Genomic DNA, 11,926 nt, shown 5'->3' on the forward strand with positions numbered 1-11,926 from the left:
ATCATCCAAGTATTAACATCAGGGTCGAGCACACGTACAACCCAAACACGTAATATCTAAGTAATAACATCAGTGTCGAGCACACGTACAACCCAAACACGTATCATTCCATCCGATGGTGATCATGCCACACGAGCCTCCCCACTTACGGGCTTTTTAGGGCCCGTCATAGGATTTAAGAACCTGAGTAGTATAGTTTAGCCCGGCCAAGATCACCATCCATCCGCATGCAAATACATAGTAGGCATACGCAAACATCCTTAGTCGATAACGACTAATTAACATCGCCAATTATTGGCCATAAAGTAAAGCATGTATAAACACGCGTATATATATATATGTATATATGTTTATATATATATATCATCCCAAATATATCATCATGAAAGTAAGCCTATGGTCACAAAGTAACACCTGCATACACATTCATAAATATCATCTCATGACATACTACAATACGAGTAAGCCTATATCCTTGAGTCTAGACCATAAGTAATGTCTATAACCTTATAAAATATATGACCATAAACGAGCCTCAAATATTCTAAGGCATAGAATATAATACATCTATATTTTCATGAACCCACAAACACAAGTAAGGCCATATAAGACCATCCAATTAGTTTAAACGAGTATAGTCGGATAAAATTGTAATATGGTGTGTATGCTAGCCCAAAACGTAAAAAGGGGCATCATGAACTCACCTGACACGAGGCACACAATCACAACGAGCTAGAGAACCCTTAAGTATTCACACAACTCAAATGCCCGTCGGATTACATACAATCATTACTAATGATACCGAAAAGACTCGTTTATCCTACGAGGCGTTCTAACATGGTTTGATTGACCTAAAGCCTCGACCTTACCAAATTCAATTACATCAGACCCCGAGGCCATGTATTTACCAAAACCATCCTTAGTTAATTCCGGGGACAAAGGATTCCCAATTTACCCCCGAAAGTTGTTAATTATATCGAATACGCACGTTAACGGGTTGCTTATACACTTAACATCCAACTCAGCCCCGTGTGGCCCAAACTTGATAAAATCACAGATCACTAGTCCACACGACACTACAGGAGTTGGACCGGTCGGTAACTCACAAGCACAACGCACTAACTATCAACAAACGCGAATTCTTGTTGTACCGACCCGTTTGAGTAACCGACAACCAATTCAGCCCCAATAACATAAAAATATAGTTTTTCACAGCCAACAAATCATACCGAGGATACAACATCCGAATTGGTTATTAATTCCCTCAAACAATGCGCTAGACGCAACAATTGACAAACTAGACAACCGAAACCTAGTTTTCACTTCATCAACAATTGACCAATCTAATGAATGCCAAAACTCATGATACTAAAGTATGATATACAAGACATACCTAGGAAGATGATAGAGCAAGAACTTTAATTAAAACAGCCCCGAAAAGACCTCAATTGGTCAGCCACCAGTTAAGTCCTAAACCGAAAGAATTGATCAATGTCGAGTATAAGGAGCAGATTTTAGCATGCAAAAGTGTATTTTATTACATAGGAAAATCATAGGAATAAATTATTAAATTTTTACCAGAGTTGAATAAATGACCTAAGTTTATAAAAATAATTTTATTTTATTTTTCTAGTGCAAATAAAAATCTTGAAAATTCCTCCAACGCAGAAAGGTACGTGCAGCTATCTCAGTGCGCAACAAAATGGTTTTATTATTATAAAAATCATTACCCAACCAAATTAAACTATTCCAATTGGGTTTGATTCCTAACTCAAAATATTAAGTTCCAGAAGAGGAAACAATCTATTTGGACTTGTCGAAAAATAGTTATGATGTCGGGAATACATACCAAAATCCGTCATCCAGCATCAGCTTTGACACTCGATCTTATAAAATCATAAAAACTATTCAAATCTCATCCAAAAATTACGTATTATACCGTTCTGGAAACTAGGCTCAAAGTAGAACATCATAGAAACTAGAATAGATCAAAAACAATAAATTTTCATCAAGTTACAGACCAAACAATAAATGTTTACGAATCTGTCAGCAACTGTTTTAATCAAAACTCAACCCTAACATTCAATAAAGGGTTTAATGGTGAAAAAGGACATTCAATCGAAAAATACTAACCTTGAATTGGGTTTTCACACCTTAACCTTGGCTTGAAAAGAAAAAACGAGATGGGGCTGCTGTTCTTGGCTGCGATCGGACAGACACAAGGGGGGGGGGGGGTTAGGGTTTTTGGTTATTATAAAATGTTACATTCCAGCCCCTCAATTATGAAAGATGCAACAACTTGGATGGAAAGTAAATTAATTGAACTTATGGGAATGACAAGGAGGTCCCCAAAGTAAGCCGGTTCAAACCCGATAAATATACAAACTCTACAACATGCATGCCGATAAACGAAAATGTCGGGTGCTACATACTAATATAATACTTTAAGTTATGAGAGGGGATGTTTTGGGACAAAGGATGGATAAACGGACTTTTAAAACGTATTACAAGGCTCTAAATAAGAAAAATGAAACCCCATCTTTTTAACAAACATTTATAAACGATCAAGTCGATTAACGAAATTTACAGGCGTTATAGTTTTTAAAACCAAAACTTTATCAACTTACTTGGTTATGTTTTATTAGCTCAACTCACCCTGTTATTCTCGATCCCAATACTTCATTTATTTATTGCGATGTTCTCGACCTTAATGTTTTCACGCATCATTCTCATTATATTGTGTTACTTCGGAATTTCATTTACATCATTTTAACCTCAATAACGTCGTTTATTTCGTTTTTCCTTCAATAGTTTCGCTTATGTTGTTTTACCAATAACATCGTTTATGTCGATTTAACTTCAAACGTTTTGTTTATTTCATTTTTAACCTAAATAACATCTTTTATGTTGTTTAAACTTCAAAAGTTTCATTTATTTATTTTTACATAATATTTTCGTGTTATCCTTGACCTCAAGGGTTCGCTTATACATTTTTTGTTTGTTTTGGTCTTTATAGTTCATTGTTCTTGATTTCCAAACTTTCATATAAGATTTTAATTTATTTATTAAAATCCACACAATGGGACGGGTTATGTGGACCATCCGACGATAAAGGTAATTATGGGTCGACACGTAATTATCTAAGTCCTCGCATGGAATATATAATAAGTTCATTGTGTGCAATAACTCAAAATCTGGAATGATATTGAATAGATGGGACAAATGTAGTACGATAAGGGCATGGTGGATACGCCACTGGTACATCCTATATATAAGTTTCCTTGCCATATTCCCATTTGTGGCGCCTTTCTGGTCATTCAAAGAACGACTTATTATTTTTATTTAATTATGTTTGTATAATCGTTAAACCTTTTAACAACTCCATGTATTAGTTGTTTTCTATTAAAATTTTATTTTAATTTTAATCTCGTGACGAAATTTCAAAAAGTTGTGAATTCTGTAACATTCGTTAATTTTCAAACCCAAAACCCGACCTGTTTAAAATGTTTGATATAATTAGGACCTTTAGTTATTATTAAAGATGGTAAATATCTTGAATATGATCATTATGTTGTTTATGATTTTCATGATGTTTTATTAACATTATTATTATCTCAAGCATTAAATTTAAGTCAAGATCAATTCAATTCGTTTATGTTTGATTACATTTCAACTAGTATTGTTTCATTAATTATGATTAATTGCATATTTTGAATTCAACTATATTTATTTATTTTGACTAATTCCATGACTTTTACCCATAAGACTTGTCTTTTGACTTGGTTTAGAAGATTTTTAATTCACCTAAACTATATAATTTATAACATCTTTACCTTCATCAATTCTTGGTCAAACCATATAATTTCATCATTAACTTTTGCTTAAGACTTGGCTAAAGACTAGCTTGACCAATTAATATGGTCAAGCATTGTTATTAACGACTCTTGCACTATAAATTCATGTCTACCTTTGCAAATCCTTCACCACAACCCAATTAACTCTCATTCATGCTTTAGCTCTCTTTTGGTGTTAAAGTCCAAATTTGAACGAGAAAGTCAAACCGTTCAAGTTATTTTTTTCTTTGTTATTCCATCCTCGGGTAATTTATTATTTTATGTAAAACGCATCAAGTTGTCATCACCATGATGTCATCTTATGTCGACAGTCATGGTTGTGTTTCGCTACCGCTTGTCGGCTCGTTTAATGTTCGGTTAAAAAAAACTAACCATTGCAAAACTAATAAAACCAAACTAAACATTTTCAACATATCACTTCATCTTATCATTTCAAATACGCTAGACATAAACCAGACTCAAAACCGAGTTCATGTTTGACCAAAAATGAACCACTCGATTAACTTGTTTGCTTAAATAATAATCGGTTCGGCAACAAACCGAACTCATTAGAATTAATTAATAAATATTATAACATATATTTTCCCAAATAAAAAAAACCTAAAATAAATTGACTAAAAGTTAAGTAACTAACTTATTTTTCTCTTAACTTACAAAAATTGAATAAAACTTTATTTTTAACAAACCTTTTATTCATGAATTTATAAACCGAACATGTCGGCCATCTTTTTTTTCTTATCTTTCCTCAAACTCATTTTGACCTTAGTTATTTTCTTATCTAAGGCCACTCATTGAACCGAACTTCATCGGTTCACTCGCTTAAGACATCTTCGCTTATTTTCTCGTTTCCCGCTAAGTAACATATGAGTTTTCATAACCCCTTTTTACTTTTACACGTTTTGGGGTGTAGCACGTCCAAGCTTGGTTTTCTTGTGTCAAACTAAAATTCACATGCGTGTCTTGCATGTATTTGTTTTGTATCATACTGCTTGTAAACTGTGTGATTATGTGCTAGTTGTTTACTGTTTTTGTTGGTGGATACACATACTCATAGTGGGAGGGTCCGACAGGACGTACCTGCAATGTCCATTTGTTAATGTCGGTATCATACACATACTCATAGTGGGAGAGTCCGACAGGATGTACCTGCGCCGTCCATTTTTAAATGGCGTTATCATTATCATTATTCTATACTCCAAGTAGCTCGGCGAACGGGGGTTCCTTAATAGATTTGACTTATGTCAAGCGAACGAGAATATCATGTATTTACTTTTCTTTTGCTTTATGATTGAGACGACACATCTTGACTTGTGAATTTTTACTCTTTTCGTATTACATATATGCAAAACTTATGAATTCTCACCAACATTATTGTTGACAAAATATATTATTTTAAACGTGCTGTAGGTTAAAGTTTAAGGATTGAAGACTAGATTAGTTGGACCATTAGGTTATTAGAAACATATCATAATGACATTTCAAAGTTATTGTACTGTGTATTTGTGATGTAATGAATATAATTATTGTCACTTTAATAGCGTTACGAGCTTATGAGTGTTCTGTACGTTACACCCAGACGTATTCCGCTTAAAGCCGGGGTGTTACATCCGAATGCATTTCATTCGTGATTGTCTTGATTGAAAACTTGTCAATATCGTAAGGGTCCATACTGGCTACAACTTTGTGGATATTTTCACAAAAGTTTTCGATAGTGTCCGATTTCTATTTCTTGTAGAATCGCTTAGCATGGTTTGTTTTGATTAAATCTATCTTTTTGTTTTTTAAAATTGTAAATATTTTTTAAATACATCACAATTTTAGAGGGAGAAAATGAGTTAACTTTGACTCACCAAAAAGATTTTAAGAAAAACAAAATACAAGTCACTTGACTTAACAAAGATTTTATTCTTGTTTAAGAATATTTGAAAATGTTTCAAAAGAAACGTCCCCGTTTAGAGGGAGTCCGATAACTTAAAAATTATAAAGTTTTGTGAAATTGATCAAGTTTTGAGAAATTGATCCGACGGTTAGAAAAATGATAATAAATTATTTTTAATGATCCTAGCACATGAAAAAAGTAGATCAAAAGCCAACAAGATCATCACTTGATGTGTAAATAGGCTTGAAAAACGAGTAAGTGTCATGGTGATATAACTTAAATATCGGCCTATACTAGTGGTTATACGTTTATGAAATGGTTGTCTGCCTCCACAGAAAGTCATATCAATGAAGGCAAAAATGCTATTAGTCAATCAAACATGAGCCCGTTAGTGATTGATCGCAATAAAATTATTTTTGCTTTATTATAAATATTAAAATTCAATTGTTAAAGCAGATAAACTGTAAAGAGCTTAAATGGTTAATGTCAACAAAATGTTGATAACTAACAAAAAAAGGGGAATCTGGAACCACTTAAGATGGGGCAGTAAGTCTGACAACCGTAAGTCATAAACATCTTAAATGAAGGCATGTAAGTCCGACTTGCGTGGCATGTAAGTCCATGGTTAAACCTTTGACATTTGAAATATTTGCAAAAGTTTAAATATTGTGAAAAGGTTTTGATCAATCATTAGGGGGTCGAAATCAAGTCAAGGTGATCTGATGAACACAAATTATGCCCGAGGTATGATGGAGTTTGTAATATGTCAGATTAAATGGGGACCGCATATACATTGTGCTTAATCCACACCTTAACGTATCATAATGACATCAAAATACTTATTAAGTTTAAAGTGGACAAACATATCTACAATAAACTTTGGATTTTTGGTACGTTAACATCAAAATGAAAGTGCGATATAAGACGTTATAAGACAATATGATTTCATATCCTGAACTTTCTCACAAAAATATTATAACTAAAAGGTCTTGTAAATAACCTTAATATAATATTAATGCCATCTTTACTTCTCTTATTTTATTTTGTTTTTAATTTATTTTAATTTTATTTTTTTTTTACTTTTTGTTTTATTTTTAACTTGAAATTGTTAGTTTAAGTTATTTTATTTCATTTTATTTTTATTTACTTTTATCTTTTATTTTTAATTTTAATTTTAATTTTGAATTTATTGTTAGTTTTATCTTTAATTCTTATTTGTTTTGTTTTAAATTATTATCTTTTAAGTTATTTTTATCTTTATTTTTACCTTTAATTTAATTTAATTTAATTTTTATGTTTAATTTTAAATTTTAAAATCATATAAATATTGTATTTTTGTTTTATTGCTTTACAAAGGATCCATTTGCAGATGTTGTCAATGTTTGGACCAACAAAAATATACCTTGTATATATATTCAAGTGTTTTGATTGGGTGTGTAAATGTTATTCAGGTTTGAATATGTAAATATTTTCAAAACTTAGGGATTGAGTGTGACAATTGAGATAAAACCAGGTACACCCTAATATATAATTACCGATTTAACGATTAAACGCTTATTACGTAACGAACGAACGATTAACCGAACGGGTCTGGTTATGACCTAGATATCTCGGGGGGGGGGGGGGATATGTTTAATATAAGCCAATATATTAATATTATGGCCTTAGTTCGATAGCAAAACAGTTAAACAAAAACATGCTCGTTTAACTACCCGCTATAGATTTAAACGCGAAAGAGAGTTACAAAACAAGCATTATATCATCCGTTAAGCCGAAAAAGATTTACAAAACACTTAGTGGAAATGTTTTATGTCACACCCCACCCAGGATGGGGCACTTACTGTGACCAGTCAGCACAGACTTACAAGGGAAACGTAATCTTATATAAAAACTGAAGCATTTGTTACATGTCTAACGATTATAATACAACAAAAAGTTAAACATTCAAACTCGTCCAACACTTAGCAGCTAACTTTCCGTCCTTACTTTATCAACCTGTAATACATGCTCGGGATAAAAATACGTCAGCACACAGCTGGTGAGTCACATAAACCGACACATTTAATAAACTGATACTAGAACAATCTATTGATCAAGTATGAGGTCATTGCATGTCATGCCATAATTATAACCCGCCCGCTTCATGTTAAAGCCGGGTCAGCATTATATATTCGCACATACAGACTTTACGCACATCTGCTGCTGTATTAAGTGCATGTCCCCTCGGGAAAATATAATGATCATTATAATATATATAACACCTTGGGTGACACACTATATGCGCCATGCAAATACATGATCAATCACAGTCCAAATAATTTTATGAGCTTGTATCAGAGATTTGAAAATAGTTTAAGTAACTCACCTTAACAGGTTTTCTTCAACTACTATGGCTTATCCCACTTTACTGGAATCTATAATTTAATAAACCGAGTTACTTGTTTATATTTATGAAGTAATTTTCAAATAGTCATAGGTCCTTCACATAACAACTGTCATTATTGTGCACAATCATTCAAGTCCAGTCATAATATGGTTCAACAACCATACCCATTATTCATGATCAAAGTGGTCATACCATACCACAATATGGTTGTGCACATAGGCAAGTTATGTCAAGGCCATGCACTCTACTTTAATGGACAACTACTCTTAAATTATTCTTAAAATAATCTTTAAATATTTATATCTAATTTACAATTTAAATTAATTAGTTAACTAAAATTGTTAGAACAAGAAAAAATATACCTTATGACGTCCACTGCTCTATGATGTGAAGAAGATGTTGAAATGGGAATTTGTAAAGGAACTTAGTTTAGAATTTATAGAAATGTTTACGGACGTCGGTTTTGAATCACCCTAAATATGTCGGTTATGAATCATGATATCTTAACCCAGAAGCAAAGGTACAATCACTAAACATACTCATACGTGTACCTCCATGGGATTTTCAAAATTAATACTCTAATGGACACATGCACACGACATACTTTGAAAGTATTCATAATTCATTTGATGTTAATATTATTATTAATTTGTCTCAAATTTGATTATTGTTTTATAACTTATAAACTATAATTCTTTATGAAATTACAATTATGTAGTTGGAATAAGCTCATTTTCTCTATGTTTCGACATTAGTTTTGTTAAAAGCGGAACAAGGTCATATATAATATATTTTATTATTATTACGCGGCATTTCATAATACTAACCATTTGTCTCAATATCTTATACCTTAGATAACCACTTTACTCATTACTTACTTGTTTAACGATATTTAAATAATCGTATATACATCCAATATCTTAAAGGCTCATTCAACTTGTCAAACACATGTTTTAACTATTCTTTAGTACGAACTAAGATATTTTGTTTATATTTATAACTAGGAAGTTACATTTTAAGCGACCCATGAAAATATTTCGATTTTTGCAAATGTATAGTATGTTTTTATAAATTTATACAAAAATAGCCGAAAAACACTCGTTTCCGCGCTGTTTGTCATACCCGATATGTTTTTAGCGCAAAAAACCGAACCCGAAATAAATTTGGACTTGAGTTTTCATATATGGGCTTGTAAATTCAGTATTTTGGGCTAAAATGGGCCATGGGAGGCCCATGAAGAATTCCGTACGCAAAGGGGTTTTACCCCCTTAAGCTACTTTTAATATAAAACAAGTTGCAAGATATTCCAGGCTTCACTGTAACTTAGCATAATTACATCACTTACATACATACTTATAATTACACATGCAAGTGTTGACTTGTGATTACAACATAACTGTTTTCTTGAAACTCGTGAAACTCACCAACTTTTGTAGTTGACCTGTTTTAATCTGCTTTTCAGGTATACCAAAGTTGAAATAACTTGGTGATTTGCTACGTGTCCAAGGTGTGGTTGATGCTATGTGAATAGAAGCAAGGGTGTTAGTAGTAACATCAAATAGTTTAACGAACTAGTTTTGTTTGTATCGCCTAGACTGTAAAACAATGATAGAACAATGCAATGTAGTATATTGTAAATTAGTTTGTAATGTTTCTTTATAAACAATGTGGTTGATACCCGAGGTGTCTGTTACATTCCAGTTTTACGCTTTCGCATTGTGCTAGTCGAGGTGTGACATTGAGAGTGTAAAATTATTTAAAACTCGAGATGTCTTGACCTTATCGAGAGATAGACTGACCATATGTATATAAGGCCAAGCTTCTCTCTTTTTATTTTCATTCACTTCACTTTTACATTACAAACTCCTCTTACTCTCTATCTCTCTAAAACCGCCACTGCCATCTTCCTTCTTCAAACCCTTCCGCAATCAAACGAATTCTTCATTCATTTACACTTAATCTTTGTTCATCATGGATCCATCTCCATTGTTAAAACATTCTTCACGCTTCATATATCAAAATCTTGATGTTTTGTTCTTGATTGTTCTTGGGTTTCGGTTCAAAGGGATGAACCCTTGACAGTTTTGGTGAAAATACTTTGTTGTTTGATGAACATATTTTGTGTTTGTGGCTCATAATCATCATCTTAATATGGCTGGTTTCTAACTTTATGCCAAAATTTGTCCAAAGTTGGTTTTGGTTCGAGTTTCATGGTATTCGAACTTTTATAGTATAAATAAACCTTGTTTTATTTTGATTTTGGATCTGAAACTTGTATAGTGGGTGAAATGGATTCGGGCTATCATCATATTCAAGAGAATCGAAAGATTGGTTAAACATTCTTTGAATCGAATCGAGTGCATTACTTGACTCAATTCAATTTGAATCGAATCGAGTGTATTACTCGACTCAATTCAATTTCAATCGAATCGAGCGTATTAATCGACTAGATTCAACTTATATCGAATTGAGTAATGCACTCGATTCGATTCAACTTCAATCAATCGATTCATTTCAAAATCAATCGACTCGACTCAATTTCAAAATTCGACTCAATTCATTCTAACTTGTTAACTTTTCATGACTTCCTGCCTTACTGTTTTAAAATTGATTTGAGTCGAAACTCACAAACTCGACTCGATTCTTCTTTCCTTATAATTTTCTGTAAAAATATCTCTTAGACTGCTCAAGTTTCGAGTTTCTATAACTCGACTCGATTCCTTTCTACTTGTATTCTTTGTTTTATTTTTCTGTTTTTTTCTTTTTATTTAGTTTAATTTCTTTTATCTTATATTATAAATCTAATGTTTGTTGATGACGATTTGCAGCAACATAATATGTTCTGCCCTTTGGATCTCCCAAGAAAAAGGAAACAAAGGGTGTTTATTTCGATGATTAAAGGGTTAAAAGAGTCTCTACTTATGCATGCCATTTCGGCAAATCCGGAAATATGGGAACATTATCTCTACAGAAGTGGCTGGTAAAAAGCTTAAAATAACGGAGGCAGTTTTTAGATGAGCCTTAAGCATAAAAGACGCCTCTGACCACTTTTTTGAACAACCACTTCTTTGAACAACCAAAGAGAAAACACCTTCAACTGTTCATTGATGCCATTGGATATGATGCAAAATGGACCACATGCGAGAAGCGTCATCTACCATCGTATTAGAAGTACTTGTTTCACATTGTTGCTTACTGTTTATTGGAGCAGAAAGGTGGTTTTGATAAGTTGAGAGACGACTGGGTTGGAGTAATGGCGCGCCTTACAAACAAGACCAAGTTTAACTCCTCAAGATTATTCTTCTCATGTTTGCATGCCAACGTGTTGTTTGACAAACCTTGGATGATGTATCTGAGGTTCGTGCAGCTGATACTGGATAATTTGATGCCTAATGTGCCTAAACCAGCCAACGATGTTTATCATGCAAATATGGTCAAGAAAACAGTCTTCAAAGCCATGTTAGATCCACCAGTGAGAGGTGGTTACAAGCACAAAGGTGAAGTGCTAGGCACTAAGTTTGGTTTATTTTCTGAAACCGAACATGTTAGAGAAGACACTGGTGATGAAGGTGATGATGATAGTGGAGACAACGGAAATGATAGCCGGATGGTGACCGTGGTAATGGTAAATCGGATGATAAGGCTACTAAAACAGACACCAATGTTGAATGTGAGTATAGAACGAAGAAAAGGCACGACATGAAAAGGAAGGCTATAAGCAAGCCTTATCTGGCGGTCCTCCACATGAGACCGAGGAAGAAGAAGTAGAAACCGAGCAGCCACTTAAACGTTTGAGAAGAGTCGGGG

This window comes from Bidens hawaiensis, unplaced genomic scaffold (genome assembly GCF_021521415.1).
Source record: "Bidens hawaiensis isolate Kalapana, Puna unplaced genomic scaffold, B.hawaiensis_p1.1 tig00003126_1, whole genome shotgun sequence".
Classification (NCBI taxonomy): Eukaryota; Viridiplantae; Streptophyta; class Magnoliopsida; order Asterales; family Asteraceae; genus Bidens; species Bidens hawaiensis.